This window comes from Paramisgurnus dabryanus, chromosome 7 (assembly GCF_030506205.2).
Source record: "Paramisgurnus dabryanus chromosome 7, PD_genome_1.1, whole genome shotgun sequence".
Taxonomy (NCBI): domain Eukaryota; kingdom Metazoa; phylum Chordata; class Actinopteri; order Cypriniformes; family Cobitidae; genus Paramisgurnus; species Paramisgurnus dabryanus.
Genome location: NC_133343.1, coordinates 19,488,836 through 19,514,789, shown reverse-complemented (window position 1 = coordinate 19,514,789; position 25,954 = coordinate 19,488,836). Strand labels below are relative to the sequence as shown.

Here is a 25,954-nt window from a genome sequence, read left to right as displayed (position 1 = left end):
CCCCAAGGCATATTTCTGCTACTCCTAAATGGAGTCTTCAATTCCCTAAACTGTCTGATAAAACAGATTGTTTGTGAGGTGACTCTGCAGCAATAACAGGTCTATTTCACCTTTCTTTGCTGTCACATAACATCATAATACACAGGAAAAAGTGTGGGAACCATGTCATAACCCAATGTGAAACAAAATCACCATGTTTATTCCACAAGCTTTTAGATCCATCACTAGCATTGCAGTTACATCCATGTGCTTTACCTCTGGACCTGCACCATTTGTTGTGTCTCTAAACCAATGGAAAGCTCAACATAGTCTTTCTGTAGTCTATCACGCCACTAGCATTTTAGGCATTGGTTCTTGGGGCAGACAGTCAATACGGCTTGTTCACTTGAAGCCAATTCAACCCCCAAACCTTTGGTTAATTCTGAATTTTTATTAAAAATAACAGTAAGAAGAAATTACTTTAAATGTAATTTATAAAATTTCAGAACTGCTTAATGTTTCCTTTTTTTAAGCATTTTAAGTCTTTATTATGTTATTTGGCTGCATTTCGAAAGACTATAAAAGCGTTCTTGGAGACTACACTTGAGTTAAATTAAAAAGTATTGTTATATAAATCTGAGTAAAGCAGAACTCTGCTCGGCAGCATATGTCACTTGTCTACTTTCTTTGTATAGACGGTTTTATCAGACGCACACGCATTGTAATGGTTACATGCCTGGCACGAAGTTAACTTCCTGTCTGTGTTTGTTTGTTTATTGGTCTGGGATGCGTTTCCCAAACAATGAGGTAGCTTACTGATTAACGAATGAATAGTCGGAGAAACTACCTAGTCAAGACTGTTTTGCCAAAAACATAGGAACTTAAACATCATCTGAACCATGTTGGATCAACAATATACATGTAGTTGTACTAATTGAACTGTTCAAATAGATTAATCATATTTATATCAGATTATTGCTTTAAATAACGTATATTGCATCGGAAGACATTGATGCAGTCCTTTATTGTTTTATTTCAATATATTTAATTCATGCAGAAGTTTCCTCTTACGTCACTCAAGCCAGCACTTTAATTCTGTTTACAAACTAAAAGACTTAAAGGAAAACACCACCGTTTTTCAATATTTTACTATGTTCTTACAAATTAATCTTTTTTCAATGCGTGCACTTTTATTCTTTGTACAACGCCTCATGAATGTGTTAACATTTAGCCTAGCTCCATTCATACCTATGACTTCAAACATGGATGAATTTAAAAGCCACCAAACACTACAATGTTTTCCCTATTTGAAGACTGTTACATGAGTAGTTACACGAGTAAGTATGGTGGCACAAAAGAAAACTTTTGTTTGGAGCCATAGGAATGAATGGAGCTAGGCTAAATGCCAACACATTCAAGAAGCGCTGTACAAAGATTAAAAGTGCACGCATTGAAAAAAGATAGGTATGTATCAATTCATCTAAGTTGAGGTAAGAACATAGTACAATATTAAAAAACGGTGGTGTTTTCCTTTAAAATGGACTTTGTATTTATTTAGTATAATGGATATAGAATGCACTGCATGTTGCTTGCTTGTTTTGTTCAAAGGCATAATCAATGTAAGTCTTCTTGTCATAATAACAAGGAACTATGCTTCTAACCACAGCTGGAGAGCTGTCATTTATGCCACATAAGTTTGCTATGCAGTTTGCGAATACTCGTTTGAACTATTGTTTCGGGAAAACACCAAATCGTTGAAAAATGTTAACAAGACTTTAGTTGGCTAACGATGCTTTTGGGAAACGCATCCCTTGATGGTGCTTAAACTGACCTGTGGTACAAAATTTCGAATATTTGTTGAAAATAAAAATGTTTTGGTTTCCTTAAGATGAGGCGAAATGGTAAGCATGCATCACAGCAGTAAAAGAGAGTTGGCAGCCAAGCAAGAATTCAAGGATTTGTAGCTAACATTGTGTCATTTGCGGATGGTGACTCCGCAAATGATACAATGTTTCATGTGTGTGGCTCGTCATGTCAAAATATGTGTTCAGTGCATCATGTTAACCTATGTGCATCATACGTCATGTCAAAATATGTGCTTGCTGCACACACGTTGAAAGGGTTCATGATAAAAGAGATGCTTAAGCTTACAAAATACTATACATAACACTAAACTATGATTACGCATGAGATTAAGCGAGTATCTGGCAAATGTGAGCGTCTCTTTTATCATAAACCCCTTTGAAGCGTCTGCAGCAAGCACCCATTTTGGCATGACACGTGATGCACATAGGTTCACACGATGCGCTAAACACATATTTGACATGACAAGCCACACACATAGAGATAATTACGAGATAATTACATGTTTTCACGAGCTTTGCATCAAGCGTTAGACTTTAGAAGTTTAAACATTTTGGGCTCTATTTTAACGATCTGAAACGCAAGTGCGAAGCGCAACGCGCAAGTGAGTTTGTGGGCGGATCTTGGGCGCTGTTGCTATTTTCCCGGCGTGAGAAATAACTCTTGCGCCGGGCGCAAATCAATAAGAGGTTGGTCTGAAGTAGGTTCATTATTCATAGGTGTGGTTTGGGCGTAACGTCAAATAAACCAATCAGAACGCTAGCCAACATTCCCTTTAAACGCAAGGGCGCAAGTTCCATGGCGGGTTGCTATTATTATGACGGATTTACCAGGTGCACGCCAGGAGCGGTTTACAGCCGAGGAGACCCACGTTCTTGTACGGGGGAATCCCACGCTTGCCAGCATAAATCGGGCACGCCATGTAACGGGAGGTGGATCTGCCTCAGGACTTGACGCCAGCAGAGGACATCGCTGCGTCCACCCTCACCGCTGAAAGGGTTTGGGGGCTTTGAAATCGGACCCAAGAAACGCAAGCAAGGTCCAACCCCAAAGTACTCTTACAAATCAAGTTCATATACATTAAGGTTTCTTATGAAAACATTTTAACTATTATTTACATAAAATAAACGTAATACAGCCACACAACAAAGTTATGAAAATATTTTAATCGTTATTTGCATGAGAATAAATAAAAAATATCACCACAATGCTCACCACTATGTTTCCCCTTATCTCGTGTATTAATATTTTTAAGTGTAACAATTTATGATTTGCAAAAATAACTGTTGCATCTGTGTAGATTAGATAAGCAAAGTGTATGCGCGTTGTGCACGCTATACATTATGGTCAAGCATGCGCCCTTAAAATAGCATAATGAACCACGCGCAACGCGCCACTGACTTTAGACTAGTTTTTTTTGGTTAGTAGCGCAATTGTTTTTTGAAACTGCAAAATAGCATAAGAGATGGTTTGCGCCGCAACACGCCTCCTTTTTGCGCTGAACCGCCCAGGGAGCGCAAGTTCATTCCCTAGTTTGCTGACGTGCATCTGTGGAGGGAAAAACCCCGCTGTGCGCCGGCGCAAAATACGAATGATACATGCGTCACTGACAAAGTCAATTGCGCTGGGTGCAAGATAGGGCCCTTTGAGTTTTACAGTTTTGGAATGCATTCAGCTGATCTCCGGGTCTGGCGTAACACTTGTAGCATAGCTTAGCATAATTCATTGAATCTAATTGTACCATTAGCATCGCACACAAAAATAACCAAAGAGTTTCAATATTTTTCCTATTTCAAATTGATCTCTTCTGTAGTTACATTGTGTAACTAGCTGGGGACTATTTTCGGGCGATATGTAATATCATTGTGTCTGCTGCACCCATGGTATAAAGCTGTAACGTTCTTGTGTAAACCGCAATTGGTCACTCCCCTGCTGAAAAAACATCATTAAACCAGCATGGACCAGCATGGGAATTATGCTGGTCTATGCTGGTTTAGCTGGTGGTCACCAGCATACCAGCACCAAAACACAACATATGCTGGTCTTGCTCGTATGACCAGCATGGGATGCTGGTGCTAATGCTGGTTTGGTGCTGGTTTAGCTGGTGCTAATGCTAGTGAACACCAGCTAAACCAGCACCAAAACACAACATATGCTGGGCTTGCTGGTATGCTGTTTTTTTCAGCAGGTTCATTGCTTCAGATCGAAGACCTACACATCGGATTCACCTGTGGAATTAAATAAGGACAGCAATGAACTCGTCTATCACTGCTATATTCCAGATTCAGTGCTATATTACTTGCAAAGAGGCAATGCCCTGGATGCAGTGCTTTATTCCTGGTTTAGGGACAGGGCTGTACTTTTCCTCAAGCTGCAACACAGCATTTCTGTGGTGTCCTTTTAGTTCTAGGAGTATACGTTGTCTCTACCCTGGGTGCATTGCTGTTTGTCTGCTCTATGAATAATGCTTTTTTCTGCATTGTGAGTGTCACTGTGGAAACAGTGCAGATATGCTAGCCAGAGAGCTGAGCATTAATGCTAATGCTGTATCTATTCACAGCATACTGTATATGCATGAGCGAATTCCTTCAGTGTTTCTGAAACAGACTTAATAATGTGTGTTTACCCTAAAATTGATGACATGCCAATATCTCCATTATGCAGGTGCAATAGTGCGGATAGAGAGTTTCCAAAAAACAATCACTGTCTACTGAATAGCTTGAGGATAGTATGTGATCATGTATTAATGGCCAAGCATGATGAATTTTATATGTTTATGAATAAAATGCAAAATTGTACAGAAAGCTAATGTTAATAAAGCTTCTGAAGCACACTTTTGAGGGACAATTCAGCACACCATCTAAAGCAGGAATCTCAACCCTGCAACACTATTTGTACTTAGCTTCCCTGTGGGCTCTCTGTTGCCATAGCAACCTCATCCTGCTCTCCATTCTTTCTGGGTAAGAGCTGAGGAGATGGATAAAGTGCCCAAAAAGAAAGTCTAGGACAACAGGATTAGAAACTAGGTCCAGAGTCTTCAAAAAAGCTAAATAGTGGATAAAAGCAGGCTTGCATCTTTATCAGCACCTGGTTAACAATGTACCTACATTTAGTTTCCCACAGAAATAATGAAACTGGCTGACTAAATTAGATTAGGTAGCTAAATTAGATTAGACGAGCTGTGGTAAAATGCCAATACATGCAGTGTTATAAAGCTTGTCTATACTGTATATTATCTACATACAAGAATTTGCAGTTACACCAGGTACAAAAGGAAACTTTGGAATCAACATTGCGATTTGTCACTAGTTGCCGGGATAATATTAACATGCTAGTAGAACAGATGCATATTTGTGTCAGATCGGCTTGTGTAACAGATGGCATGAATATAACATAGTATCCTGATGCCCAGAGCGGGAAATGCACAGTAATGTAATTCACCTTTGCAAAACTGCATTGAGCAACTGCATGGGGCCAAATGGATTTAAAGGCAAACAAATGTTTTGTGTGTAAGCACATATCTCTGCTAATCTCAGCTGTCTGAAGCAGACTGGTTAATCACTTGTCTGCCTGGCAGGGCAATTCTATTTGGCAATGCCACACTCAAAGTATTCCAAGAATGGTCTCTAGGGTGCTCCAAGTCACTGTCTCCCTTCTCTTTTGTTATTGTTTAATTATTAGGGAGGATTCATTCTGTTCAGGAAACAGGATTAGCCCAACAACTGTGTCTATTTCAAACTAGATATCCCATCTGATTTGTTTGGAGGAAAGAGCTCAGAAAAGTTAAAAGTCAACTCTGAATATCAAAGGAAACAAGTAAACTGTAATGTAATGGAAACTCTTTGCTGTATGCCCTGGATTGGTATACTTTCAAGGGCTGTCAATGTTAGCACGTTAACATTGATTTGATTATTTACATAATGTACAGTGATAATGTAAAAATAATTGTTATCGCATAATAACAAATCAACAGGGTGATCAGGACCCCATCGCGAAATGGAGGGGTCTTGAATCACCCTTTAGGGATTTATTTGTGACAACAGGTGTCTGGCGGGATGTTATCCTACTTATTACAGTGATACTTGCCCTATGAGTAAAGATACTGTAATTACGTAAAATATTGATTATATTTTATATATATTATTATATATTATTAGCTTATTTACCAAAAAAATCCAAATTATCTGCATGGAAAAATTATGTTTTCTAATGTCTTTAAGCCAAGGTGTGTTCAAGTTCAAAGTTCAAACAAGACAAACATTTCAAACAAGACAAATCATTTGTAAATGAAATGTCATAAATGCTATCTCATAAATGTTATTAATTATGCATATTTATATTAAATGTTTTTTTGTATAATAAATTGCACCCGGATGAAGCTGTGTTATTAGTTTTAGGTGCTTGTTATTTGTGAACAACAAACCTCAGAAAGTCACCACTGGCCAATCAGAATCAAGCATTACAGAGCATCCTGTCATAAGTAAGGGGTAATGTATAGCCAGCTAGTTGTTTTTGCTGAAATAAGCCCGACAGTGTGATCAGGACCCAACGTGAAGTGGGTTTTATTTGCTAATATTTAACAAATGCAGACCTTCCATGAGGAAAACCAGTTTACTTTCAGTTTTAAGACTATTAGTTCAAATGTCATGAATACACTATTTGGTTTAAAGGAAAACACCACCGTTTTTCAATATTTTACTAAGTTCTTACCTCAACTTAGATGAATAAATACATACCTATCTTTTATCAATGCATGCACATTTAATTTTTGTTTAGCGCCTCGTGAATGTGTTAGCATTTAGCCTAGCCCCATTCATTCCTATGGCTACAAAAAGGGATGAATTTAGAAGCCACCAAACACTTTCTATGTTTTTCCGATTTAAATACTGTTACATGAGAAGTTACACGAGTAAGTATGGTTGCACAAAATACATTTTTGTTTGGAGCCATAGGAATAAATAGGGCTATGCTAAATGCCAACACATTCAAGTGCTGTACAAAGATTAAAAGTGCATGCATTGAAAAAAGATAGGTATATATTAATTCATCTAAGTTGAGGTAAGAACATAGTACAATATTAAAAAATTGTGATGTTTTCCTTTAATCATTTGTAAATATAATGTCATATTATAAAAAAAATGTATTGAAATATATTGAAAAAAATCTGCAAAGTTGGATCAGGTTCGGTAATTTCACATTAATAACAATGAAAATTCTTTTTAAACAGTAATTGAAATGTCTTATTTTCACAAATGTCACTTTAGTCATTTCACTGGTTTTGACTGTCTTTTGTTGCAAACCCACCCCCACGTGTTTTTTTTTTTTGTTTTTGCAAAATCCTCCACTTCTAAAAAAAAATCCACTTCTGTGGACATAGTAAACAATTGCGAAATTACTTAAGATGAAACTAAAACATTGCAAATAATGAAAGTCAGAATGTAAAAATAAGGAAACTGAACCACAAGTTAGGGGGCGCTGTGATCCATGTGACTGCCACATTCAGGTTGTATTCAGGTCCAAGTACTCCACAAGGTAGATACATTTGTATGTGGTCCGCGCTCCGTCATTCATCCAATTCATCTTTCATGCACTTACAGGACTTGCACAAACATTGATGTGGTGTTTAGAAGATTCTTTCCCAAAAGTATAAGCCTATTTCTGAATGGCCTGAGGCTGGGATAAAGCGGATTTGAAGCGAAGGTATTTGATGAACTGATAAAACGTTTCTCATTATCTCATTTTTGACAGCGCTGGCATTTAGTGGCTTTTGCATCTGAGCTGCTCAATTCTACATTATAAGACTTCTGATAGAAACATGAGCTGATTGGAGCTACTGCAAGCAGAGCACACACACAAACAAACATTAAATGATGGAGAAAAACCCTTTTTAATGGGTAATTTCATTATAAATCAACCCAAGACACAATGTTTAATAAATGTTTAGTCATTTGCATTGTTTGTGTTGTGAAGTTTAATTAGCCTCTACGCTCAACAAGTGAAATATCACCCATTAGTGATACAGGATGGAACGGGAATATGAAGGACCATTATCTTTTACTGCGTAATATTACATACATTTTTTTTATTAATGGATGACTGCAGATTTGCATTGCTTCACCAGCATTTCCTGCAGTTTGAGAGATATAGACCATTGTTTTGTGTGTGTGATGATTAGAAACGGGCACTGTTGCAATTGCCAAGCATAATAATTTCCAAGCATAATTATTACAGACAGATTTAATCCTTGAAAGGAACCAAAAACATAAACACTGAAAATACAAATAATTCTAATCCTAATCAATACCAAGGAATTATAATCCAGGGGTTGCAGGGACAGTACAGTTCATTCAGGTTTCAACAGTGCTCTGTAGTTCTTTTGTGTATGCGGCTCTAGCCGAGCGGAAAACGCGTGCATTCTAGAAATAGAATCGATGCCTATTTTTAACGCGACGCGCAAGCGTGTTCAAGCGTTTCCAGGCAAAATAGAAGAGGAAAATATGTGTATATGTCATTTTGTACAAAATACATATTAATTAATGACATTTTAATGTTTGAAAGTCTATAGGTTGACATAAATTCAGATATAAATGTAATTTAAAAAAATAATAAAAAAATAATTATAGATTTTTAAATATTGCACCTGTCAAACATAGTCTATTTTGCCGTCCTTTATTAGTAGGCTTTACATTTATGCCTGGTCTGTCGACGGCCTCCCTCTATGTCACCTACAGCAGCAGCAGTGTGCCAGCCCTTGGCACGCAACTGACACGCAACAGAAAACGCCACGCAGCCGGTTTGTCACCGGCCTAAGCGACTTATGGTGTCCTTACATACAGGCGTATTTTGATCATTCATAACTGTCAATTTTGTAGTTTTTGAAATACCACGGCCGAACACAATTCATCCTAACAGTGAATACATCAAACATTTATGTGCCGCAGTCATACAAGCATGCAAGCATGCTATAATGTTAAGTATTGTCTGCTTTGCAATCTTGAATGAACCCGCAACAAAACTGAAAAAAGCTAGGCGCCTAAAAGTGCCTAGTGGACACTCCAATGGAAAAATGAAACAATATGTACAAGGAGCAATGTATTTCAGGTTATCTAGAAATATAGGCAGAGAGGTACATAATTCCAGTGAGCCTGCGTAGGTTGAGCCTAGTGTAAGTGATGGCCTCAATTGTGATAAAGGCCCATCAGCTGACACACTGGTATAATGAAGGTTTAAAAGACAAGAAGGCTACTAGCCTCACCCAGCAGACCTGAGATACTGCCAGACTCAGCATGGAAGTGTGAAACCTTAGCCAGGAGTAGTAATAATATGAGAAAGCATTCAGTTATTCACCCTGTGAAAAACAATGCTGGAGAGAAGACAGTGGCATATTGGAACTGTTACACATATGTGTTATCTTATAGGTATCACAAATAAAATAAGGTATCACAAATAAAAATTTGAAAATATTATATTTTAAATAATTATGTTTCATAATGCGTTCAAGTATGTGGCAAGTCTTGTAATATGAGTGATAATACAGTCGGTCATTCAGAGTAACATTTTGACTGTGTTTTGTTTTTACGTTTTTTTTTCTGCAATAACAACATTCTGACTGCATATTATTCCTTATATCTGAACGATTTACTTATAAGAACCAAGGGGTCAACGTTTGGCTGGTGGATGGTGGAACATCGGAAGGAAAGCAGGAATGCTAACATTAGCTGTCCTCAGGTTTTATAAACCTCCTTGAAGTGAACCTGGCAGATAAGCTAACACTGTAGGTATGTGTGTGATGCCATGGAAACATTGTGGGAAGTAATGGAGAGAATCCAAGTGGAATGTCATGGAAACACTGTAAAGGCTAATAAGGTTTAACCATGAAAATCCCATCTCGAAATCAATCTCCATATAAGAGAATTAGAATAAATCACCTTCTTTCTAAACACCTAAATGATCAGTCCTTTAAAATCTTGACGGGAGCATGATCCCAAAATGTGTTTCATTAGCCTACTATAATGGCATTGCATGCTCTCCATAATTTGTAATTATTGTAATGAAAGAATATGTATGCCTGCAACAACTGTTTATAATCCTTACTCTGAGCTACCAGCGAGAAGCCAATTTCACTGCATTAATTTAAATTCAAAAACAAATCATGTGAATCCAGGACAGTACAGTGAGCCTTATATTTTCTCACATGACTTTTCCGGAATAGGGATATGCACTCAAACAGTGGTAATGTAAACGCAAACGTTTAGAATAACGTATAATTCAATAAACACCACATATCAACACCAGAAAAGTGTTCATAAGACCTTACTCACAGGAAGAAACTGACACAGACTGGTAAGAGTGGGTGTCTGAGAGGAAGAGGGGGCTGACTGCAGAAACTAGTGTTACACCACCTACCACATTGCCTCTTCAGGGACTCCAGGCTTTCTCTTCTATCCATGCTACTGAGGTGTAGCTATGCTCCATCTGCCGCTGTTGCCATGGCAACAGGTCCCACTGATCTACATAAGAGCATGGAGGGAGATCTGATCTATTAACGTGACTCGACGGCATATTCGTCTTTGCTAGCCCTGAAGCCAGTCATTTTGGAAATATGATTGAATGGAATTACAATGACCTCTGAATAAAACTGCACAAGCGTTTTCTCTTTAGTCCTACACAAATACAATCAAATTGTCACTTTCTGAATTTGAAGAACAGAGCAAAATGTTTCTTCTGAAAAGTGCTGGGCAGTTAGTACATTGTAAAGTTGCCAGTGGTTCTCATTTCCAGTCATAAAGGCCCTCTGCTATGCACATTTTTCATTTTGTTGTCTCCCTTAATTAATACACCTTATTTATCTATCTAGTAGAGATATCCATGAACTAAACTAAAGGCCATTTCCACATGTTCATGGGTATTTTTAAAACCAGAGATTTTTCTATGCGGCTACACGCAAATGCAGTATTAGGGGACAGAAACCGAATTTTTATGAAACTCATGCTAGGGCGATGATTTTCAGAAACTCCAGTTGCAGCGTTTTCGTGTAGCCAGTGAAACCGGAGTTTCTGGCTTGTGACGTCATTGGTGGGGCCAAGGCAATGGCTTTTGATTTGACAACATGGCTTTATGATTATGGATATATCGCCATCTGTTGGTTTGGCATGCTATTGACAGGGCTTCATACTGGGTTTTTGAGTGTTCTGTGGACGAAGTAGGGAAAAACTTTTATAAAATCTATAAACACTTTTATAAAAATACCTCTGTATGTGTGGACTAGGCGTGAGCCAAACTTACAAAATGTGTAGAGCAGTGGGCCTCTAAAGGGGGTCGCACACAGGACACGCAGCTCAGCGCCGCGCAGCCCCGCGGCGTTCTAAAAAACTCGAACACATTGCTTTCTATGAGTATACGCACACCGGCACCGACGGGTTGCGCCTGTTCGCGCCGCCCAGCTACGACTCAGGAAGTTGCTCAAATTCCTGTCTCGCCACAGAGCGCCACTCACAAAGTTTAATATTAAATAACATCATATTTGTCCCAAATCATTAACGATTAACATTGGCTGCTAACGTATATTTTGCATTTGAAGTACACGCTATCTGACTAGGGCTGAGAAAAATCAAATTCGAACGGATTTCGAATATCATGCAATGTATCCGAATATATTCGAATATCTAGGCGCCCCCCCCCACGCACATCAAAAAAAAAACACCGTAATGGAGATTCAATCACAAAATTATTAACAGTGACAGTCATATACAGGGTTGTCTGGATTACTTTTTTACTTAATGTTTGAAACAGCAGGTTATCAACTTATGAATAACTAACTTATATATATAAAAAACGATTCAGAACAGCTACAAACAATAACGTGACAACTTAAAGACCAGCAGGAGTATATAGGCAGACGCAAACGGAATTCGCGCCCACAGATTTCGGCAGAAAACTCCGCGGAATTCCGCGGATTTAATGCCCGTCATTGACAAGCACACATATCCCGCGCTTGAGCGTGTTTGTGACCAGAACTGTCATTGACAACAAGCACACATACAAAGCCTATCCCGCACTTTGTGAGCCGTCATTCACAAGTACATTAACCCTGCGCGTGCTGTTTGCTTGCCCGTTTTCAATGATAGAGAGCACAAACCCTTTGATACTTGAGATGAAATTAAACTTACCGCTTTAAGCAGATCTTACTTGTCGTCAATGTGACGCGCAACAGTCAGCACATGATCATTTCAAATCCGTTTACAAGACAAATGCTGTTGTTGTTTAATATAAAGTGTAAAAATGATGAAATTATCTTCATACATGCTAATTTCATAATGCGAACGTATTAACACAAGCTTTTTATTCTGCTATAATATTTAACACTATAAACAATATGTCATTTTATATACAAACTATAATTCTATCTTGACATGCACATGAGGTTCATTTTGGTCCCATTCGATTCCCTCTCTTGCGCACAGTTGCCGTCATCGGTCTCACTCTCAGCCTCCTTCCTGTTACGAGGTGTCACTGTAAAAAATGCGCTAGACATGGCATTAAAAAAACCGGATGGTTTATTTATAGTTCGAATAAGGATATTTCACGTCATGTTCGAATGCATATTCGAACATCGAATAAAAAGTGACAGCCCTATATCTGACTAAGCTTGCGCTATTTAATGTGCACTTCCACTTTACAATACCTTTGAGTTGTCCTTAACGTGACGCGGCGCGATGCTGAGCTGCACGGCCGGTGTGCGACCCCCTTAAGGCCCTGTCCCAAATGGTGCGCTTCATGTGAACTTTCGGTCTCGTGGCCTCAAATTGCACGTGCTCGCTTAATCTACGAGTCTGTAGGGTGTCCCATCTGTCATTTTTATGCTCCGAAGTGTGCTCAAGTGTGCGCCCCCTTTGCACCCTTGATGCGGTCTTCAGCGAAGCCCGTACTGTAGCAGGCTTCGTGCACTTTAACAACCCAGAAGTCCTTGCAAAGGGCAATCAGACCAATCAGACAACGAAAGGGAGGAGTTTACAATGATAGGCAAATTTTCTTCCTATTTCCGGCGTGACGCTCGAGTCTGTCCCAAAATACGACTCCGGTGTGCACTCTTGGACTCACGTCAAAGGTCCCTAAGGTCTGCACTACATGTGTCATCAAAGTGTGGACTCTGAGGAGGAGGTCCACAAGTGCGGAGTGGGACAGGGCCAAAGACCGGAGTTGTGAACCACTGCTCTAACAGATGATATTACCCACAACTCATTGTTAGAGGGAGGAGTTAAGTGATGCAACAATGAATGAATTAAATAAGTGAAGGTCTGGCTATGTAAGACTATGCAGAACCTGGCAATCTTCCCTTGTAATCGATGCAGGCTTTGTTTCAATCGATTGTAGAGAACGCTACTTCAGATATTGCTGCTCCACAGTGTCTTGTTTCTGTTTTGTGGTGTGTTAACTGACCAACACAATATTGACAAAAAAAAAAAATAATTCAAAAGTAAAATGGTGCAATGCTGTAGTTTATGTTTGCTACACAATAATGTTTGGAAAATTTTAATGTTTTTTTTTTTAGGTTGATATGGATAAACAAAGATTATTTGCTTAAAGAAAATTTTACTGCAGCACAGCAGTACTCCAGTACTGGTAAAACCTGGTAAAAAAGCCTCTGGGCTAAATGCTGGCAGGGTGCTGCCTTTCACATGTTTACCATAAAAAATTAGGATTTTAAAACTTTACAATTGCATTTGGTATCTACTAAGCACAAAGCAATACTCCAGGCAATAAGATTAAGCCCACACAGAGCAAACTAAAAATAAGAGCTAAAACACATTTAGACACTCTGCCTGTGCTGTTCATGCGGAAGTAAAAGTTGTTTTGGTACTCTTATTCCTGATGGGAGGAAAGGAAAACATTGGTTTTAGCTTAATTTGGTTCCACCACAAGTTTATCAAGGCATCATTTGTATACTTAGATCAAGCATATGAAAAAGAAATGTAGGCTATTTAAGCATTACTTGAGCTAAAAAAAACAGAAAGTTTATTAGATTTGTGTGCCTCACTATTTTGTGAATAGGAGCTGTCATTGAAAATAACTTGCATTGACAGATCTTTAAATATGCCAGTGCCTATATTAATTTGTCTCAAGATACACGAGCGATGCAAGATAGTATACAGACCCACCACCAAAAAAAGAAAAGAAATGCTTATTGTTATTAATTACAATTTAATACTGATATAAGTTCTTATTACATCAGTGATTCTTAAATAGATTTATTTCAGTACGCTTGGCAACTAAAAACATGATAAAAAATAATTTAGTGTGAACAAACAGTAAATCCTTTTATATACTTTGAGGTTTGCAAAACCATTGCATATGAATCTGTTCATATGAATCTATGTTGTGAGGATCAAATTTTTCTCTGACCTTGCAGGTTTTGTTTATGTTACACAACCAAAATACTGTTGTGAGTTTGAGTGGGCACACAGTGGCCTACACTGTCAGATTTTTTTTCAAAAATTGGTCCCAGGCTGTCACTATAGCAGTGACAGATATAGGAAGCATTTTTGGACCATTTTTTCTGACAGTGTGAAGCACTCCCATTTTTCAAAAAAATTTATTGTTCTACTCTAATAATTATTTGGTTAGTTGCAGTTTATTATTTGCATGTATAATAGTGCTAATGATGTGTTTGTTCAACTTAAAGGTCAGATATTGTCAAAACTGAAATTTTGGCTTTTTTCATGATTACTGAGATCCGGGGGCTATGTTCCACATACGTTTCAAAACAGTCATTTAACAGTCAAATGCACACAGCCTGCTTGAAGTAGCTGTGATCTGAAACGGTTCGTTTGTACTTCCGTAAAATCGTGATGTCAGGAATACACAGTTGCCGTCTTCAGTCTCCACCATGAGCACGCATGTCCACCACCCAGCCCCTTTTTGCCAAACAAACCCTTAAGGAATATCGGACCATGTGAGAAAATGCTGTTCAATCGATGTCAGGAAACTAAATCATTGCACAGGCTTCTAAAAACATTTATATATGAGAACAATGGCTAATGTGCCTTTATTCAGAAATTCCTCAACAATTAGTTCGACTTTAGCCGTCTGTTCTAAACATTTCACAAGTGACTGCTTCAATGTGACAGTTCAATGCCGGTTTCTCCAAGAATCTACTCATCAAAGATGTTGCAGTCCTTACTTTGTTGGGTCTGACCTTAAATCCACAACCCGTAAGTAAACACTTTTTGAGTAGGGCTGCACAATAAATTGCACGCGATTGTCATGCGCATCTCGTTGATAAGTTGTAAGCGGCGTCACCTGCTTTCAGAACGGGCTGCTGGTTGCCGCTTCTGAAAGCAGCTTATGGCGATTTACTACTAATCAATAAACTGGCTATCCTGATGAGGTGCGTGAGACAATTGCATGCGATTTGTCATGCAGCCCTAGCTTTAAGTTACATTAGGGAGTCAGAGAAAACTGAAATGATATATTGTAAAGTTATTCAACGCTAATGTGATGCTAATGTGTTGCTAGCTAGAGGCTTATGTGTTGTTTTGAAATGTTAAAGTCTTTGGTAGCCACCGGTTTTGATAGAATATCTGTTGGAAATCAGACGTTGTTTGTTTTCTTAAAGGATAATTCTGGTATTTAACACTCGAGTCTCATTTCTGGTTTGTTTTGGATGACCTACAGTGATGGACACTGAAATTTTGACAATGGATCGTGTCTTGACTTTTTGACTCGTTTAGAAGCATCTCTTGACTGCTTCAGAATGGAAGTCAATGACCATGCACAAACATGTCATTAAAACAACACTTAACATTCATTTTCAAAACTGTGCTACTCACCGAGTGGTTCGTGGTGTTCGTTGATGATTAAAAACAAGTTATGTAGCGAAACACAGTTTCTGTCGTGCTTTATTTGGCATTTTGTAAAATTCCATTGACTTCTCTTGGAAGACTCATTGCTCGCTGATATATCACTCCGCCGCCGGGAAACAGAAAAGGGTCTGTTTACATGTGGTTGTAGTTTTTTCGCTCGGTTTCTCTCAGAAGAAATTTTTCCCATATTTGATGGCTCAGTGACCAGCTTTAGGTTTGAAGTTGAGCTTGATTGTGACTGTCTATACCCTAGACACCGAGCATACTTGTATGGCAAAGTGGTTGTCGCCATCAAGTGGTCGGGAGTGTGCTAACGCTTCAGACTCAAATATAGAGGGAAAGTATATACGCGGTTGTGAGATATCTGAAAAAATAGTTCCACTATAGCAAATAACACGGATTGAAATCATACATTGCGCCAATATATTTGTTTTTAATCATCAACGAACACCACAAACCACTCGTTGAGTAGTACAGTTTTGAAAATGAACGTTAAGTGTTGTTTTAATGACATGTTTGTGCATGGTCATTGACTTCCATTCTGAAGCAGTCAAGAGACGCTTCTAAACAAGTCAAAAAGTCAAGACACGACCCATTGTCAAAATTTCAGTGTCCATCACTGTAGTTCATTCAAAACAAACCAGAAATGAGACTCAAAGCGTTAAATACCGGAATTATCCTTTAGGTTACAGACACCGGCCCTGTTTGTTTATTAAGTTAAACATGGTAAGGTTCAAATCTCATAGTCTCTGTGTCTTGGTAACATTTAGAAACTAACATTTAGTAATACTTCCCTGGGTAACGCTATTTCAACTGTGTATTTCTCTCATAAAACAACAGGCCAATCAGAACAGAGGCTCATGAATATTACTTATTACAGGCCAACATGACATGTTCTTAGCAGAGCTCCTGAAAGAGGAGCTGTATAAATATATAGTGATTGTTTTTGGTACTTAAACTGCAAATATATATTCTTAAGGACATCATAACCTAAAATAAAACTCTAGAAAACTTAGAAATATGTGACCTTCAATTAAAAAAGTTATCTGGTTGCCTTAAAATTTTATTTTCTCTTACGGCAGATTTTTTTTGCTTGTTTTCAGCACAAATTCGCTTTAATTTTATATTTTTTTGTCTGAAAACTAGAATTATTTTCCTTGGTAATTTTGCTTATCAAGAAAATACATCTTAATTTAAGAATTTTTAGATATTTTTACTGAAAACAAGACAAGAATACACATTTTTTGAATTGGAAAAGAACAACCCAGTATCTTAGTTTTGGTAAACCATTCTCTGCAAGAATGTAAAAAAAATAGGTAATTGAAATTTGGCTCCCGTTGTGAAGGGGATAATACAGCCCCTTAATAGTAGATAATAGATAATACCACAGCACTGCTATTTAGTGCAGAGATCAACACATTGCATTTAAAAGAAACACATCCAAAAATGGCACATTTTTGCTCAAACCTACAAAATGGCAATTTTAACATGCTATAATAAATTATCTATATGGTATTTTGAGCCAAAACTTCACATAGGTACTCTGGGGACACCAAAGATGTATTTAATATCTTTAAAAAGTCCTCTTGTGAAATGTCCCCTTTAATTTAGATCTCCAGAGTGCTGCTCCCTCTAATTTCTCACAAATGCTTTCACCCAGTTACCCTGCCATTAATCTAGACTCAGGATCTTTCTCAATGAAGTTTCTCATATGTACAATGGCCAAGAACAAGAGCCAGGAAATTCCCATTTTGTAGAGATAATGTCACATCTGTTTATTGGTGTTTTTTATACTCACTCTCTCTTCATGTCCAGGCTATGTCTTTAATGTTGTACGGTTTGTCATGTGCTTCCTTTACTTCATGCTGCACGGCGCAGACCTTTTAGCGTATGACATCAAAGTACTGCAAGAACGATCTGAATGTGCTTTTGAATTACAGATTGAAAATGTAGACGTCATGTGCCGATTGGTTTGCACTGCGTCGCATAAAGTTGAAAATATATTTTGCCTGATGTGTTCTGTTCTCATGGTTTTCAGATGTGTCTGGCTTAGTCATTTGTTCCACCTATGGGGTACGTTGTAATGTTTGCACTCCTGTCACTTTTGGTGTAATTGTACAGTAATGGTACGAGGGCCCACAAACAAACTTTATGGGGTGGTTTCCCGGACAGGGATTAGTTTAAACCAGGACTAGGCTTTTGTTTAATTAGAAAATATAGGGGTGGTTTCCCGGACAGGGATTAGCTTAAACCAGGACTAGGCCTTAGTTTAATTTGGAAATTTAACTAGTTTTAATAAACATGCCTTACTAAAAACATTACTTGTTTGCATTTTGAGGCAAAACAAAAGGCACTGATGAATTTAAAGATTTGTCAGTGCAAGTTGTTTTCAGTTTGGACAGCTCTTACATTTATTTTAATCTAGCACTAGTCTAATCACTGTCCGGGAATCCGCCCCATAACTAGTTTTAATAAACATGTCTTGGTAAAAACATTACTTGTGTGTATTTTGAGGCAAAACAAAAGGCACGGGTGTATTTTAAGATATGTCAGTACAGGTTGTTTTCAGTTTGGACAGCTCTTACATTTATTTTAGTCTGGACTAGTCTAATCTCTGTCCGGGAAACTGCCCCAAGTGATAATTTGTAGCATAGATGTGTGTGGTGTTGATTGTGCAGAAAAAGATTAACTTAACTATTTAAGCCAAAGCCAAAAAGCATTAGGTTGTGCCCCACTTTCCCCTACACTCTAAAAAAACAAACGGTGCTATATAGCACCAAAACAATTGCTTTGGATCGTAACGATAGAAGAACCATTTTAGTGCCATATAGCACCGGTGAAGAACCAGTGAAGCACCAGTGAAGCACCAGTGTAGAACCATATAGGGGCCATATAGCACCACATATGGTTCTACATAGCACTATATGGTTCTACACAGGTGCTTCACTGGTGCTTCACTGGTTCTTCACCGGTGCTATATGGCACTAAAAATGGTTCTTCTATCGTTACGATCCAAAGCAACTGTTTTGGTGCTATATAGCACCGTTTGTTTTTTAGAGTGTACTTATTTGTAAAACGGCAATAGACGTTTCAGTGGCAACAACATAAATGACTTTCCCAAACTTAACTTCTGGTAGATTTCCGCAAAGAATCAATAACAACAGAGTCCCTCTAAAGCAGATTATTTCTGATAACAAGCTAAATAAATCAATAACATGTAAGTTGCCTTAGTTGAGATCATAGCTAAAGCGTATCAGCTACTAGATTGAGCTTTCATTACTGTGTAAAATTAATGTATATAATGTTGGCTTTAAATCCTTGAAATCTTGCCTTGCTGCCAAACCTTTCTTCGCACACCAATGATCCATGCTCCCTGTCTCCCTTTGTCTTTCGGAGAACCGAAACATTTTTATTTTCAACAGGGTAATTGTTCCAGGGTTATTTCTAGGTAATCTATTCTTTCAAACTACAGTTTAATGGCTGCCTTTGGGCTCAGTGCACAAAGACATTTTCTGTCAGCGTAAACATGGATGAGATCTGTGACTCGACAAAAATTTTAGGAGCAAAGTCACACGAGGACATGTGTAAAAATTCTAGTGCAGTACAATTCAGCATGACTTCATTTCACCCTAACACCTCTTTTCTCCTCACCAAAGTCAACAGAGAGAAGGTGCTAATGAGAACATCTGGTAAAATGGCTGAAAGCGAGAAATGTTCCTGAAACCACCCATTAGGCTTTTCACGGTAACTTTTGGTGTACTGTATGTAGTTCACACAAGCATGATTTCATCCATACTGTATGAGTAGTAGACTCATCTTCAATTAGCCTATATGTTTCTTCTACAATCTACAGAGACAACTCAATAGCACAAAATGTATCGCAGTAACCACGTTGAAATTCTGTCTCGTCATAACAAAAGTATTCGCTTTTTACCTCAGAAGTGTTCTGTAGCAGCAATATTAGCAGTTGTTTGCCAGATATGGCATAGAATATAAAACTGGTAACACAATAAGTTTGTATTTGTTAACATTTAGTTAATGCATTAGCTAACGTGAACTAAAAGTGAAAAATACTTTTACACCATTATTTATCTTTGTTCATGTTAATTTCAGCATTTACTAAGATTTTTAAGATGTCAAATAATCTTTGGTGTCCCCAGAGTATGTATGTGAAGTTCTAGCTCAAAATATCCAGTAGATAATTTATCATGACATGTTAAAATTGCCACTTTGTAGGTGTGAGCAAAAATGTGTTTTGGGATGTGTCCTTTTAAATGCAAATGAGCTGATCTCTGCACTAAATGGCAGTGCTGTGGTTGGATAGTGCAGATTAAGGGGCGGTATTATCCCCTTCTGACATCACAACGGGAGCCAAATTTCAATGACCTATCTTTTTCACATGCTTGTAGAGAATGGTTTACCAAAATTAAGTTACTGGGTTGATCTTTTTCACATATTCTAGGTTAATAGAAGCAATGGGGACCCAATTATAGCACTTCAATAAAGAAAAGGTCCTGTGCCCCCTACACAGTTTTTTATAAATTTAAAATATATCAAGCTAAATATTGAATGTTTCATGACTTTTAATGTAATCAAATAAGGAAAATATAGTTGATACATGTTTTTTTAATTAAAATATACCAGGTTCTGATTGGTGGTATTGCGGCGTCTCATGCGTCTTTACGTCTTTAGCATATTAATGTGACTTGATACTAGCAACGTGTTTTTTTCGCAAAATTTTATGGATCGTGTAAAATATGGATATCAGAACATTTAGAACGAAGCAGCACCGCCTGCTCCATATGACTTCATGCAAACAACGATTGGCCCACACTCGGAGATTAAAGGTCGAGGCGGAATTTTCAAGTGTACTGTAAATGTGAAGTGAGGCTATAGACCGTTAACAGCATTGCGACGTCATTATGGTAATATTGATTAGTTTGTGATCATCTGCACTTTATACGGAAAATGAGCTGACAGTCTGTAACAGTTGTATGAGTTTGCAGGGGTTAAATTGAGATTTGTTATGTGGGGGGGCTCTGCGGGGAGGGGTACTTCGAGGGGTAACATGTTTAATACTGATGATAGCAAAGCCACTGGTGTGTTTCAATGACATTCTGGACCTCTGATAGGATTTGATAAGTTTCAGCTGTAAAGCTGTGCCAGAGGTTGACCCCAAATGTTTTAAAAAGAGCGTCTGAACTTTAAATGATGCAAATCTATGAGTTTGACACCCCATATCCATGTCATTATGCACAATTGATCACATTTTAAAGGAAGTTAAAAGAATCAACCTCCTTGAATAATTCTAGGCATAAGATACCCAAAAAGACTCTTACATGTCTTATAAATTAGCCATAGAGATTCCCTATGCTGGTCAGCAGCTAAAACAATCATATAGTTAGGTTTGATTTGTGTAATCAAAATACATTATTTTATTCAACTATACAATGAGTTATATCCAGTGTTATCCAGTTAACATACTGTTATTAAATGAGTGACAAATACTTTAATCCTTTACACGTTTCTAGTCTTCTATTAAGTTTTCTCAACGTAGGCACCATTCTTACCTCTCTCTCGCTCTCTCTCTCGTCAAATGATCCTGCGTGAGAGCGCGTTCTTGAAGTTCTGAATTTTTTCGCTTGAGTTGCATAACTTGCGCGAAGACGTGTTTAATATGGGGAAAGCGCGTCTTTTCGCGGCAATTGCCCGCCCAATTCGCGTCATTTCCATCGCCCTGTGCGAGGACGCGCCTGGTTGCGTCTTTGCATTGACTTTGTATGTAAACTGCTTGCGCAAATCGTTAAACTTGCGTTGGTGAGTATGCCCCATAATGAATGGAAACACATTATTCCCTTCAGGTCAGTGCACGCGCACAAGCGCAGCTGGTACACTGGCAAGAGCAGAGCGAGACCTTCAGCCTATGTGCCGGGGCTTAGTCCCGGACGGCCCCGGCCCAATTTAAACCCTGTGAGTTTGTACTTGCACTGTATTTGTTGTTTTAATGCCTTATTTTTGCAAGTTATTGTTGCTAATTGCGTGCCCCCGGTTGGAAGCCGTACGGTAAAAAATTCCTAGTAAAATCAACTTGAATTTACAATTAATTTAAACTTTCTTTACTAGTGAGGAGTTGCAATAAATGATGCAAATAAAATGAAAATAGCTAAAGCTAATTCAACTTCATTTTTATAATTTATAGCAAGTCATTACTAGTCAAGAAAGTTTAAATTAATTGTAAATCATAAAATTGTAAAGTTTTTACAATGTGTTATGCGTAGTCTACTGCAACAAAGTGAGTAGTTTTCAGATTTTATTTTCAGAATAATCATTTCTGTCCTCATCCATCTGTTCAGCAGAGTTCCCCTACAAAACCCAATAGTCTATAGCTCCCCAAATCGAAATTGTAGGACAACGGCGTCCAGCTGTTACCAATCTGTATTGCAGGCATAGGCCAGAAGTTAAATGATGGGATTATTTGTCCTACATCCAGACTGCTATAAAGCTCAGTGGGCCCATTACATAAGTTCACTCAACCTTTCAATAGACCTCTATGACCACAGGAAATTATAGAGCCATTTGGATTGTCATGACAGTAGCCATAACTTGTGCAAGAAGGGCAGCAGTAATAGGCATAGGACAAAAGTCCAGCACTACCTGTGCACCTAAACATATTGTGTCATTATACAGAAAGATCTTCTGACCTCACTCCTATTTCTTACTGAGCGTACAAACCCAGAGTGACTTAAAATAAAGCAAAGAAAATTACATTTATTGAAGCACAAACACATAGTACCAGCAGGGCATCGGCAATATAAAGCTTTCTTTAATCTGCCGTTCTTCACACTTACCAAAGTTGAAATGGGATGACCTTATGTAGACTTATTGCCCACTCTCTGTAGAGATTCCCAGAGCAGGCAGGACTTCTGTGGATTATCACTGGTGGGTAAAGACAGCCACACAGTTTATTTGTGTGCGAACACTCATGTTTTCCTCATCTTCAACCTCCTGTCCAAATCCTGCCGGCCACTAGACTCTGATGGCATATCCTGTTATATTGCCCATGCTATACTCTCAATCCTGACACATTGACCAAAACAGGCTGCCTCTTGTTTCCAGATGCACCTGCAAAATAGTAAAAAACAGACGTTGTTATTAGGATAACCTAACACTCAGAAAACAAGGCAGGTAGGAAATTGGTTGGTACAGCATGGTGTAAACATGGGATCACATGCCAGAATAAAAGACATGATAAAATGCATACCTTAAAGGGACACTCCACTTTTTTTGAAAATATGCTCATTTACCAGCTCCCCTAGAGTTAAAGATTTGATTTTTACTCTTTTGGAATCAATTCAGCTGATCTCTGGGTCTGGCGGTACCACTTTTAGCATAGCACAATCCATAGAATCTGATTAGTCCATTAGCATCGCGCCTAAAAAAACCTAAAAACAAAAATCGATAGTTTTCTTATTTAAAACTTGACTCTTCTGTAGTTACATTGTGTACTAAAGCCGCCTTTCCACTGCACACGACAAACGACGGCCGATAAGCCAGAAGTCATTCATTTCCTATGGAGAGTCGCAAAGCGGATGCGTGAGGTGCCGACCATCTGCGGATGCGTAAATATCGGATCCGTTTTGACGGTTGGATGCGTTAAAAAATTTGAACTTGTGCGACTAAACCGCATGCGATATGCCGACCGGAAGTTATGTTTTTCATTGTATTCCAATCACAAACTGTGTGTGAGGTGAAAATGCATAATCCTTTTGGTTTAACTTTATTAGTTACACTTGAATCCTTAAAAAAACACTATTGATTACTGATAATAAATAGATTATTAATTTAATTTGTGTATGTTATTATTTTAATCTTGTCTTTATATGTTCTCTCAAAAAAATATTGGCAATCTTTGTCATATATGCATAGCTGTTTATTGTTTCATTCATTTGCATTCATTTATTTATTCCACCATGGTAAAAATATTAGAATGAAGCCTCTTGCGCTGGAATGAGCTTCCCTCCCATATACGATTAAACTAAAACTTCATTACGACTGCCACTAGGGGGAGAACTCCGACTGTCGTTTCCATATGTCGTGTGCAGTGGAAAGGCGGCTTAAGACCTTAGTATCTTTCAATAAAAATAGCACTACGTAATGTCTTTGCGCCTCCTGCAGCCATGTTATGGCAGCAAAGTCCTTGATTATAAATGCTACCACCAGACTCTGAGATCACCTGAATAGATTCCAAAACAGTAAAAATCAAATGTTTAACTCTAGGGGAGCTGGAAAATGAGCATATTTTCAAAAAAAGTGGAGTGTCCCTTTAACTTAAGTAGTTTCAGTGCAAGGTTCGGTCAGAACTGTTCGTTTAAATAAACTTTGGCTAACTTTTGGTTTGTCCATATTTGTCCCAACCACACACTGAAACAACCAAATAGTTTTTAAATGGTTATATGTACTATAAGATGCATTCTGCGTTGAATGATAGTGTCTGCCAAATGTAAATATATGCAGCTATTCTTGCTTTCTCACCCTTTTCTCAAAATAAACCGACTCATTACAACATCCTACATTTACTAACACAGCAAGCAAAAACACATCTGAATAACACATCCATATAACACAAGGTATAGCTTCTACTTGCATCCTCATTGGCGACTAAAATGTTAAATATGTAGGGCTGAAAAGAAGCTTGAAGGTAGATTTGGGATTAGAAATATGTTTCCCAATATTACACAAATTAAAAGATGTTGAATAAACATGAAACAGAATTTGCAGTTTAACTGAGCCGTTTAATGCTGTGCACCCGCATGGAGTCAATTTTGATTGCATGTCGACTTATGAAAAAGTCTGGATTTGGGTAAATATGTGTCAAGACCAATCCATTCCTATTTATTTTTGAAATTCTATAAAGGATACGTCATATAATAGTGCAAACATACTTCTTGTGGCAAACAGCTTCATTTACATAAACAGATTTATGTCTTCAGGGCAGAAATATTTTGATGTTTCTCACATCTAATGGAGGAACTGCATTTGAATACATCTAATTCACCTTATTCCGCCACGCCCCTTTTCAATTCTTCGCTCTTCCGCATTTTGTCAACCGACTTCCGCTGCTAATATGGCACAGTGCATTCGGTAGCTAGTTTGGTGGTTAGAAGATTGTTTGTAGTTCACTATAATTTTAGCAAAATGACAAATATCGCACCTGTTGTAAATGTTTTAAATTAGGAGCGCGGAGAAAACTTCATACGACGCTCGGATGTCTTATAATGTCCCATCAATCGTCTCGTGGTTAGACGATATGAAGCAGCCGCGGCAAGTAACCTATTGGACATATTTAATTACCTCGTCCTGTCAGAAGGAGCAGCATTGAAAATTATTAAAGTACTTATGCCTACCAATATTTACACAGTGATTTCGTCTTTTTTAAAGCAAATGTGCACCTTAGCCAGTCCAATAACTATTTTGTTTTTATGTGGTAATGTACCATGATAGAATTCATTTGCAAACTTGCCAACACTTATTCCTTCAAATCACGAGACTTAAATCCTTTTAAGTGGAATCTACAAGGCTCACATATGGTTTAAGAAATTCCTTACAGATCAAATCTGATCACACTGTAAAGGTTTATATAACTGCATGACAGGTAATATCTGATTACATTGTAAAGGTTTAATATAACTGCACAATATCTGATCACATTGTAAAGGTTTTATATAAATGCATGACTGGTAACATCTGATCACATTGTAAAGATTTAATATAACTGCACAACATCTGATTACATTGTAAAGGTTTAATATAACTGCATGACATCTGATCACATTGTAAAGATTTAATATAACTGCACAACATCTGATTACATTGTAAAGGTTTAATATAACTGCATGACAGGTAATATCTGATCACATTGTAAATGTTTAATATAACTGCATGGCAGGTAATATCTGATCACATTGTAAAGGTTTAATATAACTGCATGACAGGTAATATCTGATCACATTGTAAAGGTTTAATATAACTGCATGGCAGGTAATATCTGATCACATTGTAAAGGTTTAATATAAATGCACAACATCTGATCACATTGTAAAGGTTTAATATAAATGCACAACAGATCACATTGTAAATGTTTAATATCACTGCATGACATCTGATCACATATGAAGGTTTAATGTAACTTTACAACAGGTAAAATCAGGTCACATTGTAAAGGTTTATAAAAATAACTATGGACTAAGAAA

General features: G+C 37.8%; 1 protein-coding gene across 1 annotated transcript in view; it reads right to left on the bottom strand.

Moving 5' to 3' along the window:
* The window catches only part of lrrc7 (leucine rich repeat containing 7), a 136,302-nt gene that overhangs the window by 89,861 nt on the left and 20,487 nt on the right, over positions 1–25,954 (bottom strand). The window contains exon 2 of the mRNA XM_065240420.2: positions 22,553–22,826. The gene's annotated coding sequence lies outside the window, so the exon portion shown is untranslated. The remainder of the gene's footprint in view (positions 1–22,552; positions 22,827–25,954) is intronic.